We start from the raw sequence: 16,214 nt of genomic DNA, 5'->3' as shown, positions 1-16,214 counted from the left end.
CCCGACGCTTCCCCGCCCTCAAGGCTCGCGGCCTCCCCAAAGTGGGCGGGGCTTAGGAAGAAGGAGGGGTTGAGATTGGCGGGAAATCTTGGGCAAGGAGTGCGGGCGGCAGCTGAGAGTTTCGGGGCGGCCGCTACAAAGTCGCCCTTCTTGGATTCTCAGTGGTTATTACCTGTATTTTGCAGATTCCCGCCATTTCCTCACCGGCCCGACCGATACACCTGAAATCGATCGAGACAACACCTGCGACTCCAGGTGATCCAGTGTGCCGCTGGAAATCTTTCGTTCAGGGTCCACAGAGATTTAAGGTGTTGTGTGACTGGGAGAAGGACGAGGCTCTAAGGCCACAAAATAATGGTCCGTTTGTATGTGTGAACCACACTCTTCGTCAAGTATGTTGTCTGTGTACATGCTTTTCTTTCTACTTTGGAATCCTTTTCTCCATTTCCTGGAGAAAACATTTTTCAAGGCTGTTACCGTTGATCGCCCTTTATCGTGATTGGTTTCCTCTACAAGACTTTGAACTCCATGAGGGCAGTAATGTCTTTCTATGGTCTCAAAACCAAGCATGATGCTTGGTTTTTATCTGTTTTCTTTTTTTAATATAATTTTTTAATCTGGTAGATTAGACCCCTGGGAGGGGGGGGCTGAGCATTTTCTTCTGAAACACATATTTTCTCTCTTGAGAACTTTCAGTAAATCCCCAGATAAAAGACTTTGGTACAGTAACATCCACTTTGCGCCAGGGTTGACTTATTTTCTTTACAAAGTAGAAAAGATACGTACCGAGGCTCAGTTAAGGTATGAATTGAAAGGATCCTTAATGATCTTAGCTTTGCAGGTAAGTAACAGACTCAGATCACTTAAGTGATTTGCTCAAGTTAAGAGCAATTTAGTATCACACTCTTTTTAAACTTTTCGCTTTTATATTTTGGTCTTTTTCCCCTGTTAAACATTTTTAGGTTAAATATGACTTTCTAGTATTCTGCATTATGCATATAATGTTTTATTTACCGAAGTCCCCATTGTTTAATATTTAGTCCCCCCACCCACTCATTTATGAGCTGCTTGATAAATATTTTTAGACTTTTTTTTTTTTAAGATTTTATTTATTTGTCAGAAAGAGAGCACGAACAGGGGAAGTGTCAGGCAGAGGGAGACGCAGACTATACTCCTTTCTTTAGAATAAATTCCTGGGGTGCCTGGGTGGCTCAGTGGGTTGAAGCCTCTGCCTTCGGCTTGGGTCATGATACCGGGGTCCTGGGATCGAGCCCCACATCGGGCTCTCTGCTCAGCAGGGAGCCTGCTTCCTCCTCTCTCTCTGCCTGCCTCTCTGCCTACTTGTGATCTCTGTCTGTCAAATAAATAAATAAATAAAAATCTTTAGAATAAATTCCTAAAAATGGAATTGCAGGGTCAAATGAAATGGATTTTTCTAAAGCTTTTAATAGAAAGTGCTAAGTTGCCCTCCAGAAATGTTTTGCCAGTTTATACTCTGCACAATATTATATGAAACCTCCCTGGTGGTCTAGTGGTTAGGATTTGGCGCTCTTCACAATAGTATATGAGGGTCTTCTCCCTAAATTCACTAATACTAGTTGTTGTCATTTTAAAAAATCACTGTTAACTTAGTGAATTAAATTAACAGGTTTAAATTAACAGATTGTTCTCTTTTGTTTTTCTAGCACTCAGGATAATGCCTAGCACATACTAAATGTTTAATAAATACTGAATGTTGAGAGACTAAGTAACTATTCATTTATAATTGTTCATGTAGCCCAAAAACATTTTGACTATTCTTCATATATATATTCACTTGCTTCAAAAATAGGTATAATGGGGGCACCTGGGTGGCTCAGTCTGTTAAGCGTCCAACTCTTGATCTCAGCTCAGGTCTTGATCTCAGGGTTGTGAGTTCAAGCCCCACGTTGGGCTCCACTCTGGGCATGGAGCCTACTTAAAAATATATATATGTATAATAGATATAGAATTGTTTTTACAAATAAGATCATACTAAATTGTTATATACTACACTTAAAAAGTTATGGTGGGGGTGCCTGGATGGCTCAGTCAGTTAAGCATCTGACTCTTGGTTTCGGCTTAGGTCGTGATCTCAGGATCATGGAATAGAGCCCCATATGGGCTCCATGCTCAGTGAGGAGTCTGCTTGAAATTGTCTACCTCTCTCCCTCCCCCTCTACCCCTTTCCCTGCTTGTCCATGTGCAAGCTCTCTCTCTCCCCTTCTCTCAAATAAATAAATAAATAAATAAAATATTTTTTAAAAAAGTTATGGCCATGTTTTCGTTAAATAATGATACACATTATTTTCAATAGTTGCATATTATTCCATTGTGTAGAAATATGAGAATTAACTATGGGTGAGCCATTAGATTATTTCCAAGCCTTTGCTATTATAAAAATACTATAATGAATATTCTTATACATACACACATTTTGTGTACTTTCCTGATTACCTCCTTATGATGAATTAATTCATAGTGATAGAATTGCCAGGTCAAAGGGAACCTGCATTTACAGTTAGGATAAATATGGCCAAGTTACAAAACAGTAAAAAGTTATATCAATTTATATTCTACAGTGCCTGAGAGTTCCACTTTCTGACTTCACCAGCACTGGATACGGTGAGTATTTTTTACCTTTATCAAGTTGATAGGCAAAAAAAGAAGAAAAAAAAAAACCTTTAATTTTATTTGTATTGTTTGATTACTAGCAAAAAAAAAACTGCATGTATTTCTTGGCAATTTATGTTGCTTTAGGGAATTGTCTCTTTATTCCTTTTCTCAATTTATTTTTATTAGTCATTTTCTCATTGATTTGTAGGAGTTCCCTTCCATTACCTTGTTACTGTGTTACTTTTGTGGAAGAATCCTGTTGAATACAAAGAAAAGAAACCCAATAAAGTTAATTCAAGTAAAAGTTGGTGGGCTGCAGCATGGGGACACTGTAAATATGTAACAGGGAATCACATAAATATTCAAGGATATGAATTTTTTTATTTACTGAGGTATTTCTAGTTGTTAGGACAAAGCCTGGCATAGTAATAGGTACTCACTAAACATTTGTTGAATGAAAGAATGAAAGAGTGGTTAATCTCTTACTCCCAAACTTGCCCTTTTGCAAATATCTGGGGCTTTGTGATCTATTATTCATTCACAGTGATTGGCTCTTATCAAAGCTCCACTTATGAGACATGAGAAGACACATTTGGTTGTCCTTTTGTCAATACTGAAGGTCCTAAGTACTTAATATAGTTTTTATATGACTTTCACCTCCTCTTTGCATGTTTTGGGTATTTGGCTTGGGGTACATCTTGGTCCTTAATCAAGAGCTGAAAAATTAGTAAAGATATTTTGTAAGAAGGCTGGGTCAGCAAATGTAACACTGCTTCTTCAATTTAATGGTCATTAGTTAATTTTTTTTTTTAAGATTTTACTTCTTTGTTTGACAGAGAGATCACAAGTAGGCAGAGAGGCAGGCAGAGAGAGAGGGGGGAAACAGGCTCCCCACTGAGCAGAGATCCTGATGTGGGGCTCAATCCCAGGGCCCTGGGATCACGACCCAAGCTGAAGGCAGAGGCTTTAACCCACTGAGCCACCACGCTCCCCGGTCGTTGGTTAATTTATGTCAGGCTTTTTAATTTTATTTTTAAAAAATATTTTATTTATTATTTATTAGAGAGAGAGAGAGAGAGACAGTGGGCAAGAAAGAGAGCACAAGCAGAGTAGGGAGGGAGGCAGAGGAGGAGCCTGCCTGCTGAGCAGGGAGCCGGATGCAGGGCTCCATTCCAGGATCTGATTCCAGGACCTGAGCCGAAGGCAGAGGCTTAACCCCCTGAGCCACCTAGGCACCCTTATGCCAGGCTTTTTTAGAATCAAATAAAAAGTAAATGCTAAATAAAAGCCAAGTTGGAAATTTTTCCCCATGGGGATATAAATCTCAGTATGTTACTGTTTAACAGCTGTAATTGGCACATTGTGCAAATGAGATGTGTAAGGTACAATTTGCAAATAACTTATTATTTTCCCTCATACATTAAAACACACCCAGTGGTTGGGGTGCCTGGGTGGCACAGGTAGTTGAGTGTCGGACTCTTGATTTTGGCTTGGGTCATGGTCTCAGAGTCATGAGATCGAGCCCAGAGTGGGGCTCTATGCTGAGCGTGGAGCCTACTGAAGATTCTCTCTCTCCTTTGGCCCCTCCCACACTCCCCCCAGTGCCCATGCCCTCCCACTCTTTCTCCCTTAAAGAACGAAAACAAAAACCACACTCAGTGGAATTAATTCCTCCCTGCTCCTTGAATGAAACATGACACAAATATCACCAGTATTATCTTCCCTCCAGCTTGAGCCTGTTATGACAGAAAGGGAAATGGTTGACTTCGTTTCTGTGTCCCTACCTAAAATTTCTTTTTTAGTACACCTTCCCTTTACCAAGGAGGTTTCCTTACTTCTCCCAAGTTGGAACAGAGGGAAGGGCAAGAGCATTCTTAACATGGCTAATGCAGTTCTGCAATTAAGGGCTGATACTCTCTGAACTTAACAGGTGTTTACAGTGGATACTTGTTACTTTATGCATTCTTTGGAAACACCTCTACCCTCACCTTACCCTGATGAGCAAATACTGGCAATCTCTTGCTTACACTTGGGTGAATATATGTCATCTGGCAATCAGTTCAGTGGTTGCTGGCCTCTGTGCTCTATGCCTCAAGCTTCTTTCTGTGAAAGTCTCTACTCTTCCACTTCACTTTCTTCAGTAGTCCATATCTGATCCAGATATCCAGAGTGGCTTTGCCTCACACCTCTGGGAGTATATATTTGGACCAAACTCAAAATTCATCTTTGCAATTAGCCAGCCATCTTTGCTTGTCCAGATTCCACTAGAATGTTGGCTCCATGAAGGCAGGAGATTTTCATGTATTTCATTCACTGCTGTAGTCACCTGTGCCTAGAATATACTTGTACTCAGTAAGTGCTCTGTAAGTACCAAATGAACGATTTCCTCAGATATGATCCTGACACTAGTGCACTATGACCCCCAAAACCCCCAGCTCTAAGGGCCATATATCAAAGTTCTATAAAGCCTCTCTCCCCAGGCATGAGGCGAGGAAAAAAGCAATGTCAACACACTGCACACTGAAAACCCTCTCAAAATCTTTTTTTTTCTTTTAAGATTTTATTTATTTATTTATTTGACAGAGAGCTAGAGAAAGAGCACAAGTAGACAGAAGAGCAGGCAGAGGGAGAGGGAGAAGGAGGCTCTCCACTAAGCAGGGAGCCCAACGTGGGGCTCAATCCCTGGAATCATGACCCTGGAATCATGACCTGAGCCAAAGGCATACCCGAGCCAAAGGCAGATGCTTTACCAACTGAGCCACACAGGCACCCCCTCTCAAAATCTTCTAAACTTCAACTTTTTTCTGAGTTAGAAGTGGGTAGACAAGTAAGAGTTGCAAAAGCAGCCCCCCATTTTTTTTCAGTTTCCCCCTTTGATGGCCCTCCACTTTACTGTGGAATGTGGGAGTAATTCACTTTCTTAGAGGCGTAGACAAAAGTAAGATAGAGTCTCATTTTAACATCCTGCTACACACACATAACAATTGCACCTGTTTTGAGTGCTGTAAAGTGTGTAAGCCTGATGATTCACAGACCTGTACCCCTAGGGCAAATAATACATTGTATGTTAATATAAACAATTTAAAAAAGCAAAAAATCCCAATTGTACCTGTTCGTTTATGTACTGTCTCCATCTATTAAATCATAAGCTCCTGGAAGACAGGGCCTATGTTTTATATATATATATACATACACACACACACACACACACGTACATATGGTGTCATGCAAACTGAGTGCTCGGTATAGTTTAAAAAGTTAAGAATGAATAAAAGTACCTTAGCAGTAATAATAATAATTCCAAACATATTGCACAGTACCAGAGATTAATGTCGAAAACTGTCTTCTGAGTACTCTTCTAGAAGAAATCTTTAAGTTTGGAAGTATTTTTTTTCTATTAAAAAATTTTTTTAAGATTTTATTTATTTATGACAGAGAGAGATAGGGAGAGAGGGAACCCAAGTGCAGGGGAGCTGGAGAGGGAAAAGCAGGCTCCCTGCCAATAGGGAGCCCAATGTGGGGCTCCATGCCAGGATGCAGGGATTATAAACTGAGCTGAAGGTGGATGCTTAACGACTGAGCCACCCAGGCACCCCTAAAAACATTTCTTTAATTGAAGTATAATTGACATATAATATTATATTAGTTTCAGCCACAACATAGTGATCCAACAATTATATATGTTACAAAATGCTCACGTCAGTAAGTGTTGTCACTACCCGTCCACCATACAAAGTTATTATAATATTATTGACTATATACCCTATGCTGTACTCTTCGTCCCTGTGACTTATTTATTTTATTACTGTAAGTTTGTACCTCTTAATTCCTAAATTTGGAAATAGTTATAGCAGCTTTGTAAGATTGCTTGCACCTTGATGTTTCTGAGCTAGATAGTCTCCATTGCCCCTATAGATCTTCTTCAGCAACATCCTTTTCCCCTCTAGCTTCTGATTGAGTTCAGCGGACGGAGGGCACTAGCAGGACATCAGAAAGTAGTGGGAGAGGTGCACCTGGGTGGCTCAGTGGGTTAAGCCTCTGCCTTCGGCTCAGGGCTCAGGTGATGATCCCAGGGTCCTGGGATCTAGCCCCCCATCAGGCTCTCTGCTCAGCAGGGAGCCTACTTCCACCTGCCCCACCTGCCTCTCTGCCTACTCTCACTGTCTCTCACTGTCAAATAAACAAAAAAAAAAAATAAATAAATAAAAAAAGGAGGTAGTGGGAGAAAGAGATCAGTGTATTTATTACCCTCCCTCCCCCATACTGGCCCAAGTTGGCAGTGGTACCGTACCATCTCTTGCTGTTTCCTTGCCCGCATTCTGATGTACTCTCTTCATTTGTGCCTTTTGAGTGTGCCATCTGTTTCCTGCTGGGACTCTGACTGATTCGAATAATATTTTAAATATTTACAGGGTACAGGAGGTATACAATACCTTTTTTTTTTAAATGTGAGAAAAGTTTGTTTTCTTTTCTTGAAGTTGAGTTTATATTATACCTCTCGGAAGATTAATATTGGTAGGTCTGAAACAGCTGGAAAATAGAACCTAAGATTATGATATATCCCCTTCCCTGTTTTTTTCCTGCTCAAATATACAGGGAAAAAAGTCAGCTTACAGTTGGTTTTATAATTTTTTCCAATACTAAAAGGAATACACATTTAAATTTTTTCAAATGCAAACAGCATGAAAAAAAAATCCCTTATAATTCACTAGGTAGACAAAAATCACTGTTAAAATTTTAGTGATTTTTTTTCTCCTCCAATTATGTATATCTAAAGAAAGGAAGAAAATTTACCCTGAGAATATATTTTCTAATATTTATAATATACAATACATTGTATAAATATATATGTATTGTAGGTGTGGCTCTCATTCCACTGAAATAAATATTGCATTTCTTTAGATCAACCTGAATCTAATCCTGAGCTCTCACCCTGCCACGCTGGTGGGAAAGTCAGTCTCAGTTACTGAGCGTTTCCTCTCCACCTAAGATTGTAAGAAGTTTCTAGGGCCTTAATTATTGTGGAAGTATCTGGAAATTATTATTTTTTAAAGGTTTTATTTTTCATTTCTTTGAGAGAGCTAAAGAGAGTACATGAGTGGGGGAGAGGGGCAGAGGGAAAGGGAGAAGCAGACTCCCCGCTGAGCAGGGAGCCCGATGTGATGATGGGCTCCATTCCAGGACTCTGAGACCATGACCTGAGCCACCCAGACGCCCTATACCTGGAAATTATTTAGTTGTCTGTCCATATTGATTTATTGCTGAGATTTCCTTTTATGCCGTCTTCCCTTCTGGTCTGATGATTCCAGTATTCCTTTACTACTCTTGGAACTCAAGAATCTGGAACCAAATGAGTGAATCTGGCAACCCCAGCACCCAGGTGCAGCCTTCCCCTTTGAGGTTTTGCCATCATCCTGGGCTCTATCACAGAGCAAGATGGAAGACTTAGCTGCTCACTCAACCTTTTGGGTTTCAGACTTCTAAGTCTTGAGGAATCTCTCTTCCACCTCACTTTCAAAGGCATTCCTGTCTTCCCACCCCGACTTATCATTTCAAAAGACAGCAAGAACCTATGTTGTCACTAAGCAGCTTTTGCTTTTTGCCTTACGAAAATATTAGGATCTGGATACCTGATTGTATGGGGGCAAGAGGTAGGGGAATAGGAGAACACATAGAATTAAAATCTCAACAAAATAACCTGCTATTAAAAAATATGTATCAAATGATAAATGTTTATTTTTCCCCTGCTTTTTTATTTAAACATTGTACCATAAACATTTCATGTCATAGTTTATGCTTGTATTTATTTTTAATTTTTAAAGATTTTATTTATTTATTTGGCAGAAAGAGAGAGACCACAAGTAGGCAGAGAGGCGGGCAGAGAGAGAGGGGGAAACAGGCTCCCCAGTGAGCAGAGAGCCTGATGCGGGGCTTGATCCCAGGACCCCGAGACCATGACTGGAGCTGAAGGCAGAGGCTTAACCCACTGAGCCACCCAGGCACCCCATAGTTCATGCTTTTAAATGTCTGTATAACAGTAGGATCCTCTATCATACGAACATATCATCATTTATTTAACTGACATTTAACTGATACCTCATTCTAAAGGCAGCCTTATCTGTGTTTACTACCTTTTTATTTTTACTTTTTCTAGTTATTCAGAAGCTACAGTTCTCTTCTGGTAATAACTAAAGCTTGGAATAGAACAGTTGGAACTAATAGACATAATTTAGAAGAGCAACAATTTAGAGTCTTATCTAAACTCTATAATATAATTTCCCTCCCTTAGTATTACCAAAAGTGAGGCCTGTACAAAAGCCATTGGCATCTTTCAGTTGTTTAGAAATATTTTTTCCAGAAATGAAGCAATTATTACAGAATGTCATTTAGATAGTTGAGTAACAATGAATGTTACATGTCCATGGGAGAATTTCAACTTGGCTCTTATGAGAATTTATTTTTATTTAATTCTAAAAAGTCCTGAACTGGGGTGTCTGGATGGCTCAGTCATTAAGTGTCTGTCTTCATCTCGGGTCATGATCCATCCTGGGGTCCTGGGATTGAACCCCTTGTCGGGCTCCTTGCTCAGCGGGAAGCCTGCTTCTCCTTCTCCCAGTCCCCCTGCTTGTGTTCCCTCTCTCAGCAGGAAGCCTGCTTCTCCTTCTCCCAGTCCCCCTGCTTGTGTTCCCTCTCTCACTGTCTCTCTCTGTCAAATAAATAAATAAAATCTTGAAAAAAATAAAAAAATCCTGAGCTAATAAACAATGGCCTTTGAATTAGAGAAGTAGTACTGCTTTTCTGGTCTATTCTTTCTACCAAATACCCTATGGATCAATTTTGCAACTACTGGTTAGGAATCAGGGTGTACCCTGAGCCGAGCCCCCACATCATGCTTAAAGGAACTAAAAACGATTAATACCCTAAGAGACCAAATGTCTCTTCTGGTTGGCCCACAAGTTAGGCTTTAATATAAAGGCTTCTCTAAAGAGTCCAGCCAACCACCTTCAACTCACAGAGTCACCGATACATGCATGAAAGTGAATGATGAGAAAAAGAAAAATTTCTGGAATCAGGTATTTTTCATTTATTCAGTAAATAATTGTTGATCTTACTATATTCTAAACATTATCGCTAAGATACTAAGAATATCTCAGTAAACAGACAAAAATTCCAGAGGAAGAATAAAATGAGATGAAATCAGAGAATAAATGGGATGGAGATTACAGGTAGTATAGGGCCTACAGGCCACAGTAAAGACTGACTCTGAGAGATATAGAAAGCTACTAGAGGGTTTTGACTACAGAAATGTCATGACTGACATTTTCATTTTCTTTTTTAAAAGATTTTATTTATTTATTTATTTATTTATTTGTCAGAGAGAGAGAGCACACACAAGCAGGCAGAGTGGCAGGCAGAGTGGCAGGCAGAGGCGGAGAGAGAAGCAGGCTTCCTGCGGAGCAACGAACCCGATGCGGAACTCGATCCCAGGACCCTGGGATCATGGCCTGGGCCAAAGGCAGTGGCTTAACCGACTGAGCCACGCAGGCGTCCCTTATTTTCATTTTCTTAAGTTTATTTATTTTTAAGTAATCTCTACCCCTAATGTGGGACTTGAACTCACAACCCCAAGATCAAGAGTCCCAAGTTCTTCCAACTGAGCCAGCCGAGTGCCCCAAGACTGACATTTTAAAAAGATTGTCCTGACCCATGTATTGAGAACAGATTAGAGAGGGCCAAGCAGGCTAATAAGATAAAGGCTCTTAGAGATGATGGTGGCTTAGGCCAGAGTTGTAATGCTGAGATTGGTGGGACATAGTTGGATTCTGCATCTATTTTGAAGGCGGAGCCAACAAGACTTTGCTGATGGATTGGATGTGGCAGGTAAGAAAAAGAGAGGTTTCAAAATGATGAATGTTACTGGCCTGAGCAGATGGAAGAATGGAGTTACAGTGAACTGTACGGAAGGAGAGATAGGAGGAGCAGGTTTTGGGTGGGGGGGAGATGAGGCAGTTTTGTATATTTCAACTTTGGGATATCTGCTAGACTGTCTAGTGGAGTTGAGGCATAGTTTGTTGGCATGTGAGTTGGAATTCAGTGGAGAGATGGAGGCTACAGATCTAAAATTGGGAGTCACCAGGGCTTCTGGCTGGTTCAATTGGTAGAGCCCGTGACTCTTGATCTTGGGGTTGAGTTCGAGCCGCACCCTGGGCGCAGATAAAATCTTTAAGGGGTACCTGGGTGTTTCAGTCGGTTAAATGTCTGCCTTCAGCTCAGGTCATGATCCTAGGGTCCTGGGATCAAGACCTACATCGAGCTCCCTGCTTGGTAGGGAGTCAGCTTCTCCCTTTGCCTGCCACTCCCCCTGCTTGTGCTCACTTACTGTCTGTCAAATAAATAAGAGAATCTTTTTTAAAAATTTTAAAAATAAAATAAAGATAATATTGGCTAGAATCTTTTATGATTATTGTGATGACTAAGTGAACTTTTTATTTAAAGTGCTTAACACACTGTCTGGCTCATGGTAAATACTCAATAAAATATTAGCTACTACTATTATCTTTAAACCAGCATTTGTCTTCCAAAATGTTGCTGGTTGCCTTGGTGATAATATATTCGTAGAATCTATACAGTAACAATACCTATTATTTAGCTAAATAAAAAGTGGCAAACTGAAGTGTCCAGTGAGTGACTCCCTCCCCTATATATAGTTATCTTAAATAAATAAATAAAGTAATGGGGGCTCCTAGGTGGCTCAATCAGTTAAGTGTCTGCCTTCAGCTCAGGTCATAATCTCAGGGTCCTGGGATCAAGCACCAAATCAGGTTCCCTGCTCAGCAAGGAATCTGCTTCTCCTTCTCCCTCTGCCCCTCCTGCTCATGCTCTCTCTGTCTCTCAAATAAACAAAAAAAATTTTTTAAGCACAGTTTTTAAAAATAAATAAATAAAAAAAATAAACATTTTTCAAAGGAGATTCAAGCAAAATTAAATATTTAGGAGAACTTCAAAAGCTAAGAAGTTGAAAAAAATGTTCCTGGCTAAAAATGTAACTTATTTTTCATCATGAGAAACATACTCCTTAATCCCCATCACCTAATTCACCCTTCCCCCCACCTCCCTCCCCTCTGGTAACCATCAGTTTGTTCTCTATAGTTAAGAGTCTATATCTTGGTTGGCTGGTTCAATTGGTAGAGCATGAAACTCTTGCTGTCAGGATTGTGAGTTCAAGCATCATGTTGGGCAGAAAGCTTAGTTTTAAAAAGCTTAGTTTTAAAAAGAAAGAGTCTATTTCTTTGGTTTTTTTGAAAAGAAAGAGCATCACGTTGGGCAGAAAGCTTAGTTTTAAAAAGCTTAGTTTTAAAAAGAAAGAGTCTATTTCTTTGTTTTTTTTTTCCATTTGCTCATTTATTTTGTTTTTTAAATTCCACATATGAGTGAAATCATATAGTATTTGTCTTTTGCTGACTAATTTTGCTTAGTATTATACTTTCTAGCTCCATCCATGTTGTTGCAGATGGCAAGATTTCATTCTTTTTGATGGCTGAATAGTATTTCATTTTATATATATCTAGATAGATATATAGATATAGATATATAGATATAGATATATATAGAGATATATATATAGAGATATATCTATATATCTCTATATATAGAGATATATATCTATATAGATATAGATATCTATAGATCTATAGATATAGATATAGATATATAGATAGATAGATCTAGATCTATATCTATCTATATCTATATCTATATCTATCTCACATCTTCTTTATCCATTCATCAGTCAGTGGGCACATGGGCAGTTTCCATAGTTTGGCTATGGTAAGTAATGCTGCAGTAAACATAAGGGTGCATGTATCCCTTTGAATTAGTGTTTTTGCATTTTTTTGTGTAAATACCCAGTAGCACAATCACTAGATTGTAGGGTAGTTCTATGTTTAATGTTTTTTTTTTAAAGGTTTTTTTGTTTGTTTGTTTTTTTGTTTGTTTTTTTTTTTAGATTTATTTATTCGACAGACAGAAATCACAAGTAGGCATAGAGACCGGCAGAAAGAGAGGAGGAAGCAGGCTCCCTGCTGAGCAGAGAGCCCCATGTGGGGCTTGATCCCAGGACCCTGGAATCATGACCTGAGCCGAAGGCAGAGGCTTTAACCCACTGAGCCACCCAGACGCCCCTCTATGTTTAATGTTTTGAGGAACCTCCATTCTGTCTTCCACAGTGGCTGCATGAGTTTGGATTCCCACCAACAGCATACGAGAGTTCCTTTTTCTCCACATCCTTACCAACACTTGTTGTTTCTTGTGTTTTTATTTTAGCCGTTCTGACAGGTATGAGGTGATATCTCATTGTGGTTTTAATTGGCATTTCCCTGATGATGAGTGATACTGAGCATCTTTTCATGTGTCTGTTGGCCACTTGTAGGTCTTCTTTGAAGAAAGAAGTTACTTTTATTTTAGTTGCCAAGATCTCTGAAATACAAGGATAGAGACTCCTTTAAAGCTTTGGCATTCAGTATGGCTGACTACTATAAAAGTAGACACATAGTTGGTAAAGTTTGAAATAGTGCTTCTTTAACTACCTTTGGAAATACTGTACAATGAAATAAGGATGTCCTTCTTCAACAGATTTGAATAATCATTGGTCTAGAAATTATTTCATGCTTTATAGGAAGATGTCTTCTAATTTTTAAAATAAACCTCTTATCATCCTAACCAAATAAAATCCATTTTGATCCTTTTTTAATAGAAATCCACCCCAAGATTATTTGGGAAATCACTTTCCGTATTAAAAACAGACAGTTCTGGGGCGCCTGGGTGGCTCAGTGGGTTAAAGCCTCTGCCTTCAGCTCAGGTCATGATCCCAGTGTCCCATGATTGAGCCCCCATCGGGCTCTCTGCTCAGCGGGGAGCCTGCTTCCCTTCCTCTCTCTCTGTCTGCCTCTCTGCCTACTTGTGATCTCTGTCTGTCAAATAAATAAATAAGATCTTTAAAATAAAGATGCCTACACCCAGTTCTACCTTTAATAAGCCAAAGCCAGCATTTTTTAGTCCCAGAGTGAGTTCAGCCTTTCTTTCCCTTTGGCCTATTGCTGAGGTGGCAAGGGTAACCATTGAGAAACAACAATAACAACAACAAAAACCCAAGACATTTTGTGATGGAAAGAGCATTCTTATCAATAAGCCAAAATTTTTCATTTGTTGTATTTCTTTTTGTTTCCTCATGACGAGAGAGGAAAAAAATTCAATCCCTAATCTACGAGTAGGCTAATTATTCTTCAAATATTGGTCATGATAAAAATAACGTGCCTTTCGCCTGCATGGCTCAGTCTGTTAAGTGTCTCCCTTTGGCTCAGGGCATGACCTCCAGGTCCTGGGATTGAGTTCCGCATCAGGGTCCTTGCTCATCTGGTTCTCTCTCTGCCTCTCCCCCTGCTTGTTCCCTCTCTCTCTCTCTTTCTCTCGTTCACACTCTTTCTCTCTCACAAATAAATAAATAAAATATTTTTTTAAAAAAAGTAACATGCCCTTCCTTTTGGGGTGCCTGGCTGGCTTAGTCTGTGGAACGGGCAATTCTTGATCCTGGGGTTGTGGGTTCAAGTCCCATGTTGAGTGTAAGGATTACTTTAAAAAAAAAAAAAAGGAACGGGCCCTTTAAAACCAATTGACTTGAAGTCGAGTGCGCAATTCCCTTCTCTGCTGCTAGGTGGCAATTAATGCCTTGGAGAGGAAAAAGTCTGCCCCCCCCCCCCCCCCCCCCCGCCTTCCCCACCCAGAAAGATACGTGCGTTTTCTCTTCCTTAAGGTAAGAATTCTCTCAAGGATAATATTCTCTTTCCTGTTTTGTTTTGTCCAAGTGAATTTACATTCACCTTTTCCTTTAATTGTTAAGAATAACACATACAAATCTAAAGCAGACTGCTATAGCTAGGGAAGAATAGATCATATCTTTTAAAGAGGGTGGTTTCCAAAAAGAGTGTATGTTCATGAGTGATATAGAGTAGGAAGTTGCTATAATTTCCCTGCAGCATTTTTTCTTCTTTCAGTTTTACTAAAGAAAATTTCCTGTGAAAGGAATTATAACTGGCCCATGCCAACTTTATGCCAAATGTAATATAATTAAATATAAAACAAAAATGAAGAAGGAAAATAATTTTAAATAATTTTAAAGACCTCAAAGTAATTCCAGTGTGATGAAGTTTCTTTCCAGGTGAACTATAGGAAAAACAATAAAATAATTTATCAGAATCACAGATTGGTACAATATTTTTTAAAAAAACCAAGGTTTATTTTTTTTCTTTTCAGACAACCTATTCAGATTTATCTGTTCCTATCAAAATTATTTAAAGACTACACATACTTTCTGTGTGTTTATAAATCTAGGAGTCTGGTCTGAATGCATTTAAAAATATATTTACTTATGTACATTGCTTTTTGTGACTTTCCTTAGCAAAAGACTATATGTAGTGGGTGTTTTGCTCCATAAAATTCAAAATATCAAATCCCTATTCAAAGAAGACTCTCAGTTTGGGTCTCAAACCAAAAAGACTCTCCCCAGGCTGAACTTAATGAAGCCTAACACCAAAAAGAAAAGCTGTTTCTGGCATTCTAGGCCTTCCCTGCATCCAGATGGCCCGTCTGTAGCCTAGCCAGAACCAAACCCTTCCTGCTGCCTTTTCTGCAGGCCTTGGATAGCAGCCCCGGGCTACACCAGCTTCCATACCCCTTTAACTCCTCAGTATCCAAGGTTTTTAAGAGCTGGGACTTACAGTGTGAATTGGTCAAAAGAGTAAATCAAATTTAAAGCTTAAAGTTTAGTTTATAAAACATTTCTCTGCAATACCTTCCCCCCTTCTCCTCCCATAGGCCTCCTCCCGGAGTGGCTCAGCTAGCCATTTGGCATCAGAAGAGCACCGTTTGGAAGAGAGTGTGTGTGGGCAGCCTGCAGGTGAGGACAGGGCTGCCAAGGCAGACGATGCGGTTTGTCCTGTACCTACACCCAATACCTGACTTGTGCCTTTCCAGAGCATTTGTATACACACAGCAGTTCTGCTGTTTAGGGTGTGGGTAACTTTAAAAAGTACTTTTTAAAATAACTCGTTGACGAGACTACGTTCAGCAAACAAGAATGCATAAATGGGAGATAGAAAATGACCATGCATGGATTTAAGTGAGAACTTCTACGAAGGAGTTGTCCCAGCAAAACAAATCTACTCTATGTTTTACAAGGACCCTTGGAAATCTTACTAGTGGCAGCCATTGTTTTCATCATGCTTTTCAAAGGCTGGTTTGTGTATGGGAATTTCACCAGAAGGTAATACACAAAGCAAACTTTACTCCTGAAGGCAGTATTTCCCAATGGTTTTGCTTTTCTCCACATTGAGAGATGGCTATTAACTGATTTGTAAGGGTGCTTCTAAGTTGACCAGAATAGATATTTTTGCATGAAAGCCTAGGACTCTCTATCACTTTCCTTCTTATTTTTGAATCTCATTTCTTAGTTCTGCGCTCACAGTTATTTTTAATTATTATTATTATGCCTGTCGCCAAGCTATTTCACCTTCTGCAGAGTTGAT

The 16,214-nt window shown here is 39.5% G+C and overlaps 1 long non-coding RNA gene across 1 annotated transcript in view; it reads left to right on the top strand.

Annotated features, from left to right (window-relative positions):
- Positions 1 to 90: 90 nt before the first annotated feature.
- The window catches only part of LOC308351816, a 31,391-nt gene continuing 15,267 nt past the window's right edge, over positions 91 to 16,214 (top strand). The window contains exons 1-3 of the long non-coding RNA XR_013967608.1: positions 91 to 255; positions 2,601 to 2,643; positions 15,505 to 15,586. This is a non-coding gene — a long non-coding RNA (uncharacterized lncRNA). The remainder of the gene's footprint in view (positions 256 to 2,600; positions 2,644 to 15,504; positions 15,587 to 16,214) is intronic.

The sequence above is a fragment of the Martes martes genome (genome assembly GCF_963455335.1).
Source record: "Martes martes genome assembly, chromosome: 10".
Lineage (NCBI taxonomy): Eukaryota > Metazoa > Chordata > Mammalia > Carnivora > Mustelidae > Martes > Martes martes.
This window is presented reverse-complemented; position numbering and strand designations above follow the sequence as displayed.